This window comes from Mobula hypostoma, chromosome 13 (genome assembly GCF_963921235.1).
Source record: "Mobula hypostoma chromosome 13, sMobHyp1.1, whole genome shotgun sequence".
NCBI classification, from domain to species: domain Eukaryota; kingdom Metazoa; phylum Chordata; class Chondrichthyes; order Myliobatiformes; family Myliobatidae; genus Mobula; species Mobula hypostoma.
The window spans coordinates 64,543,746-64,556,676 of NC_086109.1; the positions used below are offsets into that span (position 1 = coordinate 64,543,746).

Sequence of the window (12,931 nt, forward strand, 5' to 3'; positions counted from 1 at the left end):
CTGGAAAGGACTTGACTTCATGTTGAACATGAGTGACAGTGTCAACTCTAGGGCATAGAAGTTGTCGCTCAAACTGACTACCAGAGAACTACCTAACAAATCTAAACCGTGCACTACTCAGGTCGTGCTGGTTTGTCAGAAATGTTTGTTTCCAAAGAGGTGTTAGACCTCCTCCAGGTCTTTGATTTTTGAAAAGAATCAAAGGGTGACCTAATTTCCCTCTGGATCAATGAAATATGTCTGTCTATCTATCTATCTATCTATATTAAAGCACCTGCCAAGGTCCCTCCAGGTATTCTGGTCCAGAAAATTAAGACAATTGGGATCCACTGTGAATTAGTAAGGTGGATATAAAATATGGCTGTGTCATAGAAGATAGAGTAGCGGTACAGAACTTCTTTTGAGACTAGAAATTTGTGACCTGTGGTGTTCTACTAGGATCAAATCTACGACCTCGATTACTCGTGATATACTAATGATCTGGATGAAAATGTAAATGGAATGATTAGTAAGTTTGCACAATCACGAAAATTGGTGACGTTGTGGATAGTGGGGAAGGTTGTCAAAGGATTTACCACCCCACCAGCCTCTGCGTCCAGCGTATAATTCTCCGCAACTTCCGCCAGCTGCAATGGGATCTTTCCCTCCCCCCCCACCCCGCCCACACTTTCTGCTTTCCGTGGGCATCGCTCCCTACGCGACTCCCTTGTCCATTCCTTCCTCCCCACTGATCTCCCTCCTGACACTTATCCTTGCAAGCAGAACAAGTGCCAGACCTGCCCCTACACCTCCTCCCTCACTACCAGTCAGGGCCCCAAACAGTCCTTCCGGGTGAGGCGACACCACCTATAGATCTGTTGGGGTTATATACTGTGTCCGGTGCTCCGGCTTTGACCTCCTGTATATTGTATCTGTGAGACCCGACGTAGGTTGGGAGACCACTTCGCCGAGCACCTACGGTCTGCCAGAAAAAGCGGGATCGCCCAGTAACAACCCATTTTAATTCCATTTCCCATTCCCATTCCAATAGTCTATTCATGGCCGCCTCCACTGTTTCGATGAGGCCATACGTACCTTATATTTTGTCTGTGTAGCCTCCAATCTGATGGCATGAACATCGATTGCTCGAATTTACAGTAATGACCCCCCATAGACACAACATTCCCCTTCCCATTTTCCCATTCTCACCTTATCTCCTTGTTGTCTGCCCATCGCCTCCCTCTGGTGCTCCTCCCCCTTATCTTTCTTTCATGGCTTTCTATCCTCTCCTATCAGACTCGCCCTTCTCCAGCCCTGTATCACTTCCACCAATCAACTTCCCAACTCTTTACTTCATCCCTCTTCTTGAGGTTTCACTTATCACCTTCTGTATCTTCCTCCCCTCCAACCACTTTTTAATTCTACCCCTCATCTTTTTTTCTCCAGTCTTGCTGAAGGGTCTCCGCCCAAAAAGTCGACTGTTCTCTTTTCCATACATGATGCCTGGCCTGCTAAGTTCCTCCAGCATTTTGTGTGTGTTGTTAGCAGGATATGAGTCCTGATGATGGGTCCCAGCCTGAAACGTGGTCTCTTTACTCTTTTTCCATAGATGTTGCCTGAACTGCTGAGTTCCTCCAGCATCTAGTATGTGTTGCTTTGGATTTCCAGCGTCAGCAGATTTTCTGATGTCTAGGATACAGTTGGAGATATGGGTGGAGAAATGACAAATGGAATGTAATATGGACAAGTGTGAGATGTTACATTTTGGGTGGTCAACTGAAAGAGGAAAAGTGTTCAGCGTATGGCAGGATCCTTAGGAAAGTATTGGCTGATAGTTGGATTTGGAAAAACGTGGACTGGTTTTACTGGATCACCTGAGGCTAAGGGGTAATCTGATTGAAGTACATATGATCAACATGAACAGGATATGTAGTCAAATGTTTTTCCAGGCTGGAAATGTCAAATGCAAGAGGACATGTGTTTAAGGTGGGATGGGGAATGCCTGAAGATGTGTACAGTAATGCAAGTTTTTTTTACACAAGAAGTGATAGGTGCTGGTAGAGATGGTAGTAGAAGATTCAATAGCAACAGTTAAGAATTTAGACAGACACATGAACGGGCAGGGAATAGAGGGATACAAACCATGTGCAGGCAGATGGGCTTAGTTGGTCTGGCCTCATAGCTGGCACCAACACAGTGGGCTTATACCTGTGATGTGCTGTTCTATCATATACAGTAAAGTGCTAAAGAAAGAACAGAGATGTCTCAAACTTGGCCATTCCTTAACTAACATCAGTGAAACAAATTGTCTAATCATATTGTGTTAGTGTGTAGGGTGTCTAAAACTACATTTGCTCTTTCTACCTTTACAACAGTGACTGCACTTCAAATATAGAAACATAGAAACATAGAAAATAGGTGCAGGAGTAGGCCATTCGGCCCTTCGAGCCTGCACCGCCATTTATTATGATCATGGCTGATCATCCAACTCAGAACCCAGCCTTCCCTCCATACCCCGTGACCCCTGTAGCCACAAGGGCCATATCTAACTTCCTTTTAAACATAGCTAATGAACTGGCCTCAACAGTTTGCTGTGGCAGAGAATTCCACAGATTCACCACTCTCTGTGTGAAGAAGTTTTTCCTAACCTCGGTCCTAAAAGGCTTCCCCTCTATCCTCAAACTGTGACCCCTCGTTCTAGACCTCCCCAACATCGGGAACAATCTTCCCGCATCTAGCCTGTCCAATCCCTTTAGGATCTTATACGTTTCAATCAGATCCCCCCTCAATCTTCTAAATTCCAATGAGTACAAGCCCAGTTCATCCAGTCTTTCTTCATATGAAAGACCTGCCATCCCAGGAATCAATCTGGTGAACCTTCTTTGTACTCCCTCTATGGCAAGGATGTCTTTCCTCAGATTAGGGGACCAAAACTGCACACAATACTCCAGGTGTGGTCTCACCAAGGCCTTGTACAACTGCAGTAGTACCTCCCTGCTCCTGTACTCGAATCCTCTCGCTATAAATGCCAGCATACCGTTCGCCTTTTTCACCGCCTGCTGTACCTGCATGCCCACTTTCAATGACTGGTGTATAATGACACCCAGGTCTCGTTGCACCTCCCCTTTTCCTAATCGGCCACCATTCAGATAATAATCTGTTTTCCTATTTTTGCCACCAAAGTGGATAACTTCACATTTATCCACATTAAATTGCATCTGCCATGAGTTTGCCCACTCACCCAACCTATCCAAGTCACCCTGCATCCTCTTAGCATCCTCCTCACTGCTAACACTGCCACCCAGCTTCGTGTCATCCGCAAACTTGGAGATGCTGCATTTAATTCCCTCATCCAAGTCATTAATATATATTGTAAACAACTGGGGTCCCAGCACTGAGCCTTGCGGTACCCCACTAGTCACCGCCTGCCATTCTGAAAAGGTCCCGTTTATTCCCACTCTTTGCTTCCTGTCTGCTAACCAATTCTCCACCCACACCAATACCTTACCCCCAATACCATGTGCTTTAAGTTTGCACACTAATCTCCTGTGTGGGACCTTGTCAAAAGCCTTTTGAAAATCCAAATATACCACATCCACTGGTTCTCCCCTATCCACTCTACTAGTTACATCCTCAAAAAATTCTATGAGATTCGTCAGACATGATTTTCCTTTCACAAATCCATGCTGACTTTGTCCGATCATTTCACCGCTTTCCAAATGTGCTGTTATCACATCCTTGATAACTGACTCCAGCAGTTTCCCCACCACCGACGTTAGGCTAACCGGCCTATAATTCCCCGGTTTCTCTCTCCCTCCTTTTTTAAAAAGTGGGGTTACATTAGCCACCCTCCAATCCTCAGGAACTAGTCCAGAATCTAACGAGTTTTGAAAAATTATCACTAATGCATCCACTATTTCTTGGGCCACTTCCTTAAGCACTCTGGGATGCAGACCATCTGGCCCTGGGGATTTATCTGCCTTCAATCCCTTCAATTTACCTAACACCACTTCCCTACTAACATGTATTTCGCTCAGTTCCTCCATCTCACTGGACCCTCTGTCCCTTACTATTTCTGGAAGATTATTTATGTCCTCCTTAGTGAAGACAGAACCAAAGTAATTATTCAATTGGTCTGCCATGTCCTTGCTCCCCATAATCAATTCACCTGTTTCTGTTTGCAGGGGACCTACATTTGTCTTTATCAGTCTTTTCCTTTTTACATATCTATAAAAGCTTTTACAGTCCGTTTTTATGTTCTCTGCCAGTTTTCTCTCATAATCTTTTTTCCCCTTCCTAATTAAGCCCTTTGTCCTCCTCTGCTGAACTCTGAATTTCTCCCAGTCCTCAGGTGAGCCACTTTCTCTGGCTAATTTGTATGCTACTTCTTTGGAATTGATACTATCCCTAATTTCTCTTGTCAGCCACGGGTGCACTACCTTCCTTGATTTATTCTTTTGCCAAACTGGGATGAACAATTGTTGTAGTTCATCCATGCAACCTTTAAATGCCTGCCATTGCATATCCACCGTCAATCCTTGAAGTGTCATTTGCCAGTCTATCTTAGCTAATTCATGTCTCATACCTTCAAAGTTACCCCTCTTTAAGTTCAGAACCTTTGTTTCTGAATTAACTACGTCACTCTCCATGTTAATGAAGAATTCCACCATATTATGGTCACTCTTACCCAAGGGGCCTCTCACGACAAGATCGCTAATTAACCCTTCCTCATTGCTCAAAACCCAGTCCAGAATAGCCTGCTCTCTAGTCGGTTCCTCGACATGTTGGTTCAAAAAACCATCCCGCATACATTCCAAGAAATCCTCTTCCTCAGCACCTTTACCAATTTGGTTCACCCAGTCTACATGTAGATTGAAGTCACCCATTATAACTGCTGTTCCTTTATTGCACACATTTCTAATTTCCTGTTTAATACCATCTCCGACCTCACTACTACTGTTAGGTGGCCTGTACACAACTCCCAGCAGCGTCTTCTGCCCCTTAGTGTTACCCAGCTCTACCCATATCGATTCCACATCTTCCCGGCTTATGTCCTTCCTTTCTATTGCGTTAATCTCTTTTTTAACCAGCAACGCCACCCCACCTCCCCTTCCTTCGTGTCTATCCCTCCTGAATATTGAATATCCCTGAACGTTGAGCTCCCATCCCTGGTCACCCTGGAGCCATGTCTCTGTGATCCCAACTATATCATAATCATTAATAACAATCTGCACTTTCAATTCATCCACCTTATTACGAATGCTCCTTGCATTGACACATAAAGCCTTCAGGCGCTCTTTTACAACTCTCTTAGCCCTTTTTAATGCTTGCCCTGGATTTGTCGGCCTGCCACTTTTACTTTTCCCCTTTGTACTTTTTGCTTCTACGCTCACTTTACACTCCTCTGTCTCTCTTAATAATCTATTATTGCACTTACAGGTAATGAAAAACTTACTGAATGTAGTTTATAAACCCAAAACTTAAGGTAGATGAGTCTGTATGTGAGTGCTTCCAAGACTTTTAGAACATGGAACATAGAAACATTACAGACTCTTTGTCCCATGAGGTTCTGTTGACCCTTAACCTACCCTAAGATCATTTTAACCCTTCCTTCCCACATAGCTCTCCATTTTTGTCCTTTCTTGGTGATGGATGTAATTATACCATTTCTTTTACCCACCAAGGTTTTGTCCTGCTTCATTACAATTCTTTTGAAAGTACTCGTTTGTACCTTATTTGAGACACTAGCCCAAAAACACATTTCAGAATTTGGATCTAAATTTTTTTTCTGAAATTGAAATTGTTGTATTAGAATAATTTTGATGATAAATATTTGACTTGAAAATAAAGTTGTTTTGCTTTAATTTGATGTACAAGGAAATATAAAATAATACTTGCATTAATGTGAGTGTGTGCCATGTGGATACATTGTTGACATTTCTGAAATCAAAACATAGCGACTGTTATGATCATAACAATGGAACAATTTGGTTGTAGCCTAACAAAATTAGGAAAAATGCATAATTGTAAACTAGAAAACTGAAAATATTTTAGATGTGTAACTTATTAATCCATCAAAACCTTTCTTTGCATTACCTTGTATATGCTGGCTGATATCACCACGTAGAATTTTGTTTTAAATTTGAACAGGAAGTATTTTTGCCTTCTTGATAAAAGGTACAGCATCCAAAAGTTTATTGCAACACACATAAAAGTTGCTGGTGAACGCAGCAGGCCAGGCAGCATCTCTAGGAAGAGATACAGTCGACATTTCGGGCCAAGACCCTTCGTCAAGACGAACTGAAAGAAGAGCTAGTAAGAGATTTGAAAGTGGGAGGGAGAGGGGGAGATCCAAAATGATAGGAGAAGACAGGAGGGGGAGGGATGGAGCAAAGAACTGGACAGGTGATTGACACAAGGGATATGAGAGGATCATGGGACAGGAGGCCTAGGGGGAAAGAAAGAGGGAGGGGGTGAAGCCCAGAGGATGGGCAAAGAGTACAGTGAGAGGGACAGAGGGAGAAAAAGGAGAGAGAGAAAAAGAATATATATATAATATAAATAAATAACGAATGGGGTACGAGGGGGAAGAGGGGCATTATCAGAAGTTAGAGAAGTCAATGTTCATGCCATCAGGTTGGAGGCTACCCAGACAGAATATAAGGTGTTGTTCCTCCAACCTGAATGTGGCTTCATCTTGACAGTAGAGGAGGCTGTGGATAGACATACCAAAATGGGAATGGGAGTGGGACGTGGAATTAAAATGTGTGGCCACTGGGAGATCCTGCTTTCTCTGGCGGACAGAGCGTAGGTGTTCAGTTTGCCATAGATAGAAGGGCGCATTGGGAGCACTGGATGCAGTATAACCTGATGGCATGAACATTCACTCCTCTAACTTCTGTTAATGCCCCTCCTCCCCCTCGTACCCCATAATATTTATTATTATTATTATATGTATGTGTGTATGCATATATATATTCTTTTTCTCTCTCTCCTATTTCTCCCTCTGTCCCTCTCACTATACTCCTTGCCCATCCTCTGGGCTTCACCCCTCCCCCCTTTCTTTCTCCCTAGGCCTCCTGTCCCATGATCCTCGCATATCCCTTTTGCCAATCAACTGTCCAGCTCTTGGCTCCATCCCTCCCCCTCCTGTCTTCTCCAATCATTCTGGGTCTCCCCCTCCCCCTCCCACTTTCAAATCTCTTACTAGCTCTTCCTTCAGTTATTCCTGACGAAGGGTCTCGGCCGGAAACGTCGACTGTACCTCTTCCTGTAGATGCTGCCTGGCCTGCCGCGTTCACCAGCAACTTTTATGTGTGTTGCTTGAAATTCCAGCTTTTCAGATTTCCTCGTGTTTGCGTTTCCAAAAATTTATTTCTTATTTTGTTGACAAAGAACTCATTTAAAACTCCTTTGGTACCAGGCATTGTATTGTTTGTAAAAGTAGCAGAAGAATTGAGTAACACAAAATCTTTTGTTCTACTGCTGACAAGTGTAGGTGTGTCCTTAAGGCAAACAATAATTACTTGTAACAAGAACCAAATAAGTTTCCTTTGGTACATCCTGAAATCATTCAGAATCTATTGGTGAATGAATATTTTTTATGGTTCCTTTCTAAGATCTATAAACAAAAAACTAGGAGATAACTATTCTACTTTTAAAGTAATTTTGACAGTATGATAAACACAAGAGATTCTGTAGATGCTGGAAATCCAGAGTAACACATACAAAGTGCTAGTGGAACTCAGTAGGTCAGGTAGCACCCATGGATAGGAAAAGGCAGTTAGTGTTTCAGCTGAGACCCTTCATCAGGACCCATCAGTATGTGTTAATTTGAAGTCATGATACCTCTGGCAGTCTCAAAATTAATCGTTCCCTAGGAGCCTTCGGTCCTTGATATGTAAACGACCTCGTTTAATCTGTCTTTTCATTGGTGCAAAAGCCCATAAACATTACATTTTTTACTTCTACAGCATGGAAACAAGCCCATCAGCCCACTGAATCAATAGTAACCATCAAATACCCAAAACAATTTTATTAACCCATGTTGTCACTAACATCCCTACATAATAGTCAATTTATACAGTAATCTGCGTGCCTTTAGCACCTATGATGAAACCAATGCCCTGGGGAAAACCAGTGAGGTTACTGGGAGAACATACAAACTCCACACAGACAACAGGGTCACTGGAGCTATAAGGCAGCAGCTCCACTTGTTGTGCAGCCCCACAGGTCTCTGAATTGTCAATTTTACTCACAGCATAAACTTTTTTTTTCTAACAATTGTTCACTAAAGAGTTTTGGATACCAATGGAGGAGGGACACTGAATTATGAAGAAGATGAGGACAGATGGGTCCAGTATCCAGCATCATGTGTGGTCACGGACCACGGGCCATACCAGCAACTACGAATATAGATTGGATTGAGCCAGTTGAATTCAAGGACAGTGTTTTTGAAAGGTTCAGAACAACTGTGCCACTACAGGAATCCACAAGCAATGAAACAAGGATCAGTTTGCCGGAGAGAGGAAATATCATTTGAATCTATTCTGCAGAAGTTGATGGAGGATGTAAAACTGCAGTAACTCTATGACTATTAGGGTACAAGGTCCAGTATCAAGTTAGGTGGCTACAAGACTTCTGTTGTGTACAGAATTACTGAGTGGCTTGAATCAAATGCAAGCTGCACTGGTTGCTTTAAGGGAGGGCTATATTGCAATGTGGAGGCTGTTCCAAAGCTCTTAGGATCCAATTAAATATTACTACTAGAGCTAAAAATTTGAAAATGATGACCATTTCCGTATGCAATCTTTAAGGGAGGTTCATAAAATTGTTTTTAGTCACAGAGATACTTAACTGATAGGCACAAAGCTTTTAAGTATTAAATATATTTTAAAAATTAATACACCAAAGGAACTTGTAGGTTATGTATAAATTATTTATAAATTCATTTCAGTTTATTGAAATTGGTTTATTCATAGAGAGTAAACTTGATGTTCTGATTTCACCTATTTTTAATTCTATTGATAAACAATAGTCTTTCAGATTACCAGTTTTAACAAGTAATATTTAGAGATACAATAAAAATAATTGTATTTGAAGTATTGCCCCATTATGTGATTTGCATAAGATTTTATTTTTGTGCCTGTCGAAAGAAATTGAGCAGAAAATTGTTCCATAAAATGAATAAGTTAATTGTTGTAGTTTGAATGTCATTTGCTAGTGTCACGCAAAGTGGAAAGTCTAATTTGTAGAAGTACCTTTACCTGTGACATTTTGAAAATAATTTGACTATTCAGAAATCAGTGGTACTGAGTGTGTGGCAAAGATGTTATATGTTGTTTTAATGTTTGGTTGCTATAGTGTTCCCTGGAAGCTATGAGTAGACAAAACTATTTTGTAATCTTCTGTGTGTACAAAAAAGACAATGATAACACTTACAAGCTCAGATTTATTTCCTTTACCCTCCCGTCTCCTGCCAGCGAGCAGATTCAGGAGTTCTAAGAATCCTTCAGTATCCAGACACCTAGCTATTTAGAAAGTGGGATCAGGTATCTGCAACATACTTTAAATTAGGGGAGAAACATCATGACCTGATACTGACATCATGAAGTCTCTCTCTATGCTTCAACCAAGCCACAAAAGAACCTGTTACCTCAGCAGGCCAGGCAGCATCAATGGAAAAAAGTACAGTCAATGTTTTGGGCTGAAACGTCAAGTCCTGCCGAAGGGTCTCAGCCTGAAACGTTGAGTCCTACAAAAGGTTCTTGGCCCTCCTGCATTTTGTTTGTGTGGATTCCTGCAGTATGGATTTCCAGCATCTGCAGATTTTCTCTTGTTTGAGTACTTGTTACCTGCCAAACCTGAGCCTTGCTCAAGTGGTCACAGATTCCATACCATCTCCATCAGCAATTCTTACCACCAGTATAGGCCTTAATCTTTCCTTGGCATATCTTAGCCCATTGCCCATCACTTAATCCTCGCAAGTTGACTGTTCCCAGCACCATCCTCAAGGCTTCCACCAACTTAATGCATTTCTTTCTTTACTAAAAGCAATAAATCTGTTCACTAAAACTTGGTCCCTCAAATTGTTAAAACGCAAAACTTGCTTGCTGTATCTTCTTTAGAAAAAAAATAGTATAAGCTAGAAATTCAGTATTGGCAATAAAATCATATTGAGAGATTTAAAGACATAAAGAATGGTGAAATATAAAGAGACCAAGAGAAATATAAGCCATAAAATGGTTATAGATTGAGAGGAACATTTTATCAATAACTTTTATTCCACTCAGAAGAACTTGCGTTACAGAATCAAGTTTTGGTTTATTTACATCCAATCACAAATCACCATTCAACAGAAATGCATCTGAACCAGCAACATAAATAGTGCAGCTACAAAATAAATAGAACAGGCCAGGGAATCCTGAAGTGAGCGACACTAAACATTTTTCTAATCTCATCAAGTTACATCAGGAGTATAATGGAATATATTTCATTTGATTTCCAACTATTCAAGAAACTCAACACCATCAGAACAGCATAGTTAGTTTTACCCTACCGATAACATCTGTTTCCTCCGCCACCAGAGCTCTATAGCTATTGTGTTTAACATCTAAAAATTGTAGTGCATTTACTTGTTAGGTTATTCCAAGAGCACCTGCCAAATCTGCAATCCTACAACCAAAAACGAAAAGGACAACACCTGCATAGGTGCACCAGCATCTGAAGGTTCTCAATAAAATCACACTATATCCTGGTTTGGAAATATATGGTCGTAGTGGGCAGCCGTCGATCCCAAGGGATCATGGGCTTGCATGTCTGGTGGACTGTGTCCTCTCCAGGGCAGGAAAATTTGAAGAACCGGCTATTGCCCATGCAGCGGGTTCCCCCTCTCCACGTTGCTGTTGTAGTCCAAGGGAAGAACAAGTGTCAATACAGCTTGGCACCAGTGTTGTTGCAGAGGTGCTAGAGTGAGGTTGTAAACAACATCAAACTGTCTAAGGGACTCTGGCTCCAGATTTCTTTCTAGGGGTTTACTCCCAAAGCCTTTCCCATGGGTGGGTGTGGCCACAAGGCAGCAGAGGTTTAAAATCAGAGTTTTCCTTCTAGGCAGGCTGCCATCCAAGGCTGATGAGCCTCACCTGCCCGAAAAAAAAATATACAATAGTGTCTTTAAATCCTATAACCTCTTGCCCAATAACGTGTTCAACAGACTAACATTAGCATTTCAAGAAGCTAGTTCACCCCCATATTCTCATGGGCATTTGTTGCTTTGGAATAGATGCTGTCTAACCAAGGATACCAACATCCTTAAAAAGGAATAAGTTTTTTTAAAAAGCCAACTAATAATCTTTTTGCCTATCTGTACTGTAGAAACATTAGAACTTAAAAAAGTCAGATAAATTATTTAAATTCTGATTTTTAAGAATTATGCCTATCTATCCAAAGTATAGCAAGGATTGTATTTCATTTCTTTGTAAATACAATTCTAAAAGAATCATATTGAATAGGAATTTGTATCCTGCAGATAAGACTATGTGGGGCAAAGCTTCATGGTTAAGATGGAGGCCATAGGCTGATGGTGAGAATTCAGTCTAACTTGTTGCTGTGCCCTGAACCATGGCAACTTCTTGCAAAATTGTAGGGAAACAATTTTTCTCATGTTGGAATTGTCTGCGTGTAATCATCATGAACCCCATAACTGTGAAGTTATGCATAGTAAACACAAGAGTTGATTGAGAAGCCCAAGCATGCATGTACAATCTTCCACTATGGTCAGAGAGATATTAAGACAGTGATTCTCAATGGAATCTGAAAAAGGACCTAGAGTATAAGATGTGGGTTTGGACAATCACAATTTGAGTCGAGGATCAGGCATCATGGAACCGAAGTGGAAACCTGGAGAAAGCCCAGAAGGAAATCAAACCACTTATCTTAACCAAGGAAATGACTGATCAAATGACAATCATTCAATAGTTGGCTTCATTGGAGGATTCTAAACAGACTGAAGTCTTGCAGATCTTTCAACCTGATCTTAAGTTGGCTATCTTCCTTTCATTCAAAATACAAAAGTGTTGCAGGGCTTGACAGTATAGATGCAGGGAATGCTGTTTTCCCCTAATAAGTGTTTTAAAATCAGGCGAAACAGTCTCAAAAAAAGATGTTGACTCCATAAGACTAAGATGAGAAGAAATTTCTTAAGAGGGCAGTGAATCTTTGGAATTCCCTACCAAGTGTGGTTGTGGAGGCTTACTATGTATATCCTAGGCAGAAATTAATAGAATTTTGATGATAAGGATATTGAGGAATATGGGATTAGTACAAGAAAGTGGTGCTAAATAAAAGGTCTTATTGAATGGTGGAGTAGATTCAAGAAGCCAAATTGGCTACTTCTGTTCCTGTTTCTGATATTAACACATTTTTGTTGTAATTTATTTTATAACAGTCCTATTTAAAGGTATAATAAATGTCAGTCATTCCTGAAAGGAGTATGTTTTTCTGTGTGTCATTCTTGGACTATGGTATTAATGTTGCATTTTTTCATCCAGGAGAATGTAATTTTGCAACTTGCAGTCCCAGCAATAGACCAAGGGATGGTGCATTAAAATTTTACCTCAAAATTTGGCAGCCTTTATAAAGCAGGGTACAATTATGAGTGCTAGGAACAAAAAAGGTGACTGTTTTGGAAATGAAACATGACATATTCTTACAGATTATCAAATGTAATTAACTGCATATATTGTATTTACTAAAGCAATGTTATGCATCAAACTATTAACAAAAAGTTCTCATTCAAAAGAACTAACTTGTGGAAGTTACTTGTCTACTGTTGATACTGATCAGTTTTTGTTATATCATTTCCATTGTGCATAGCATGTACAATTTGTTAAGATAGCTCTGTCCCATAATTCAACAGTATGAGCTGGACACTACAAGTTACTGTTAACATATG

At 40.9% G+C, this 12,931-nt stretch overlaps 1 protein-coding gene across 1 annotated transcript in view; it reads left to right on the top strand.

Moving 5' to 3' along the window:
* Positions 1-12,931, top strand: part of saxo2 (stabilizer of axonemal microtubules 2) — a 50,734-nt gene that overhangs the window by 277 nt on the left and 37,526 nt on the right. The gene's annotated exons all lie outside the window — the stretch shown is intronic.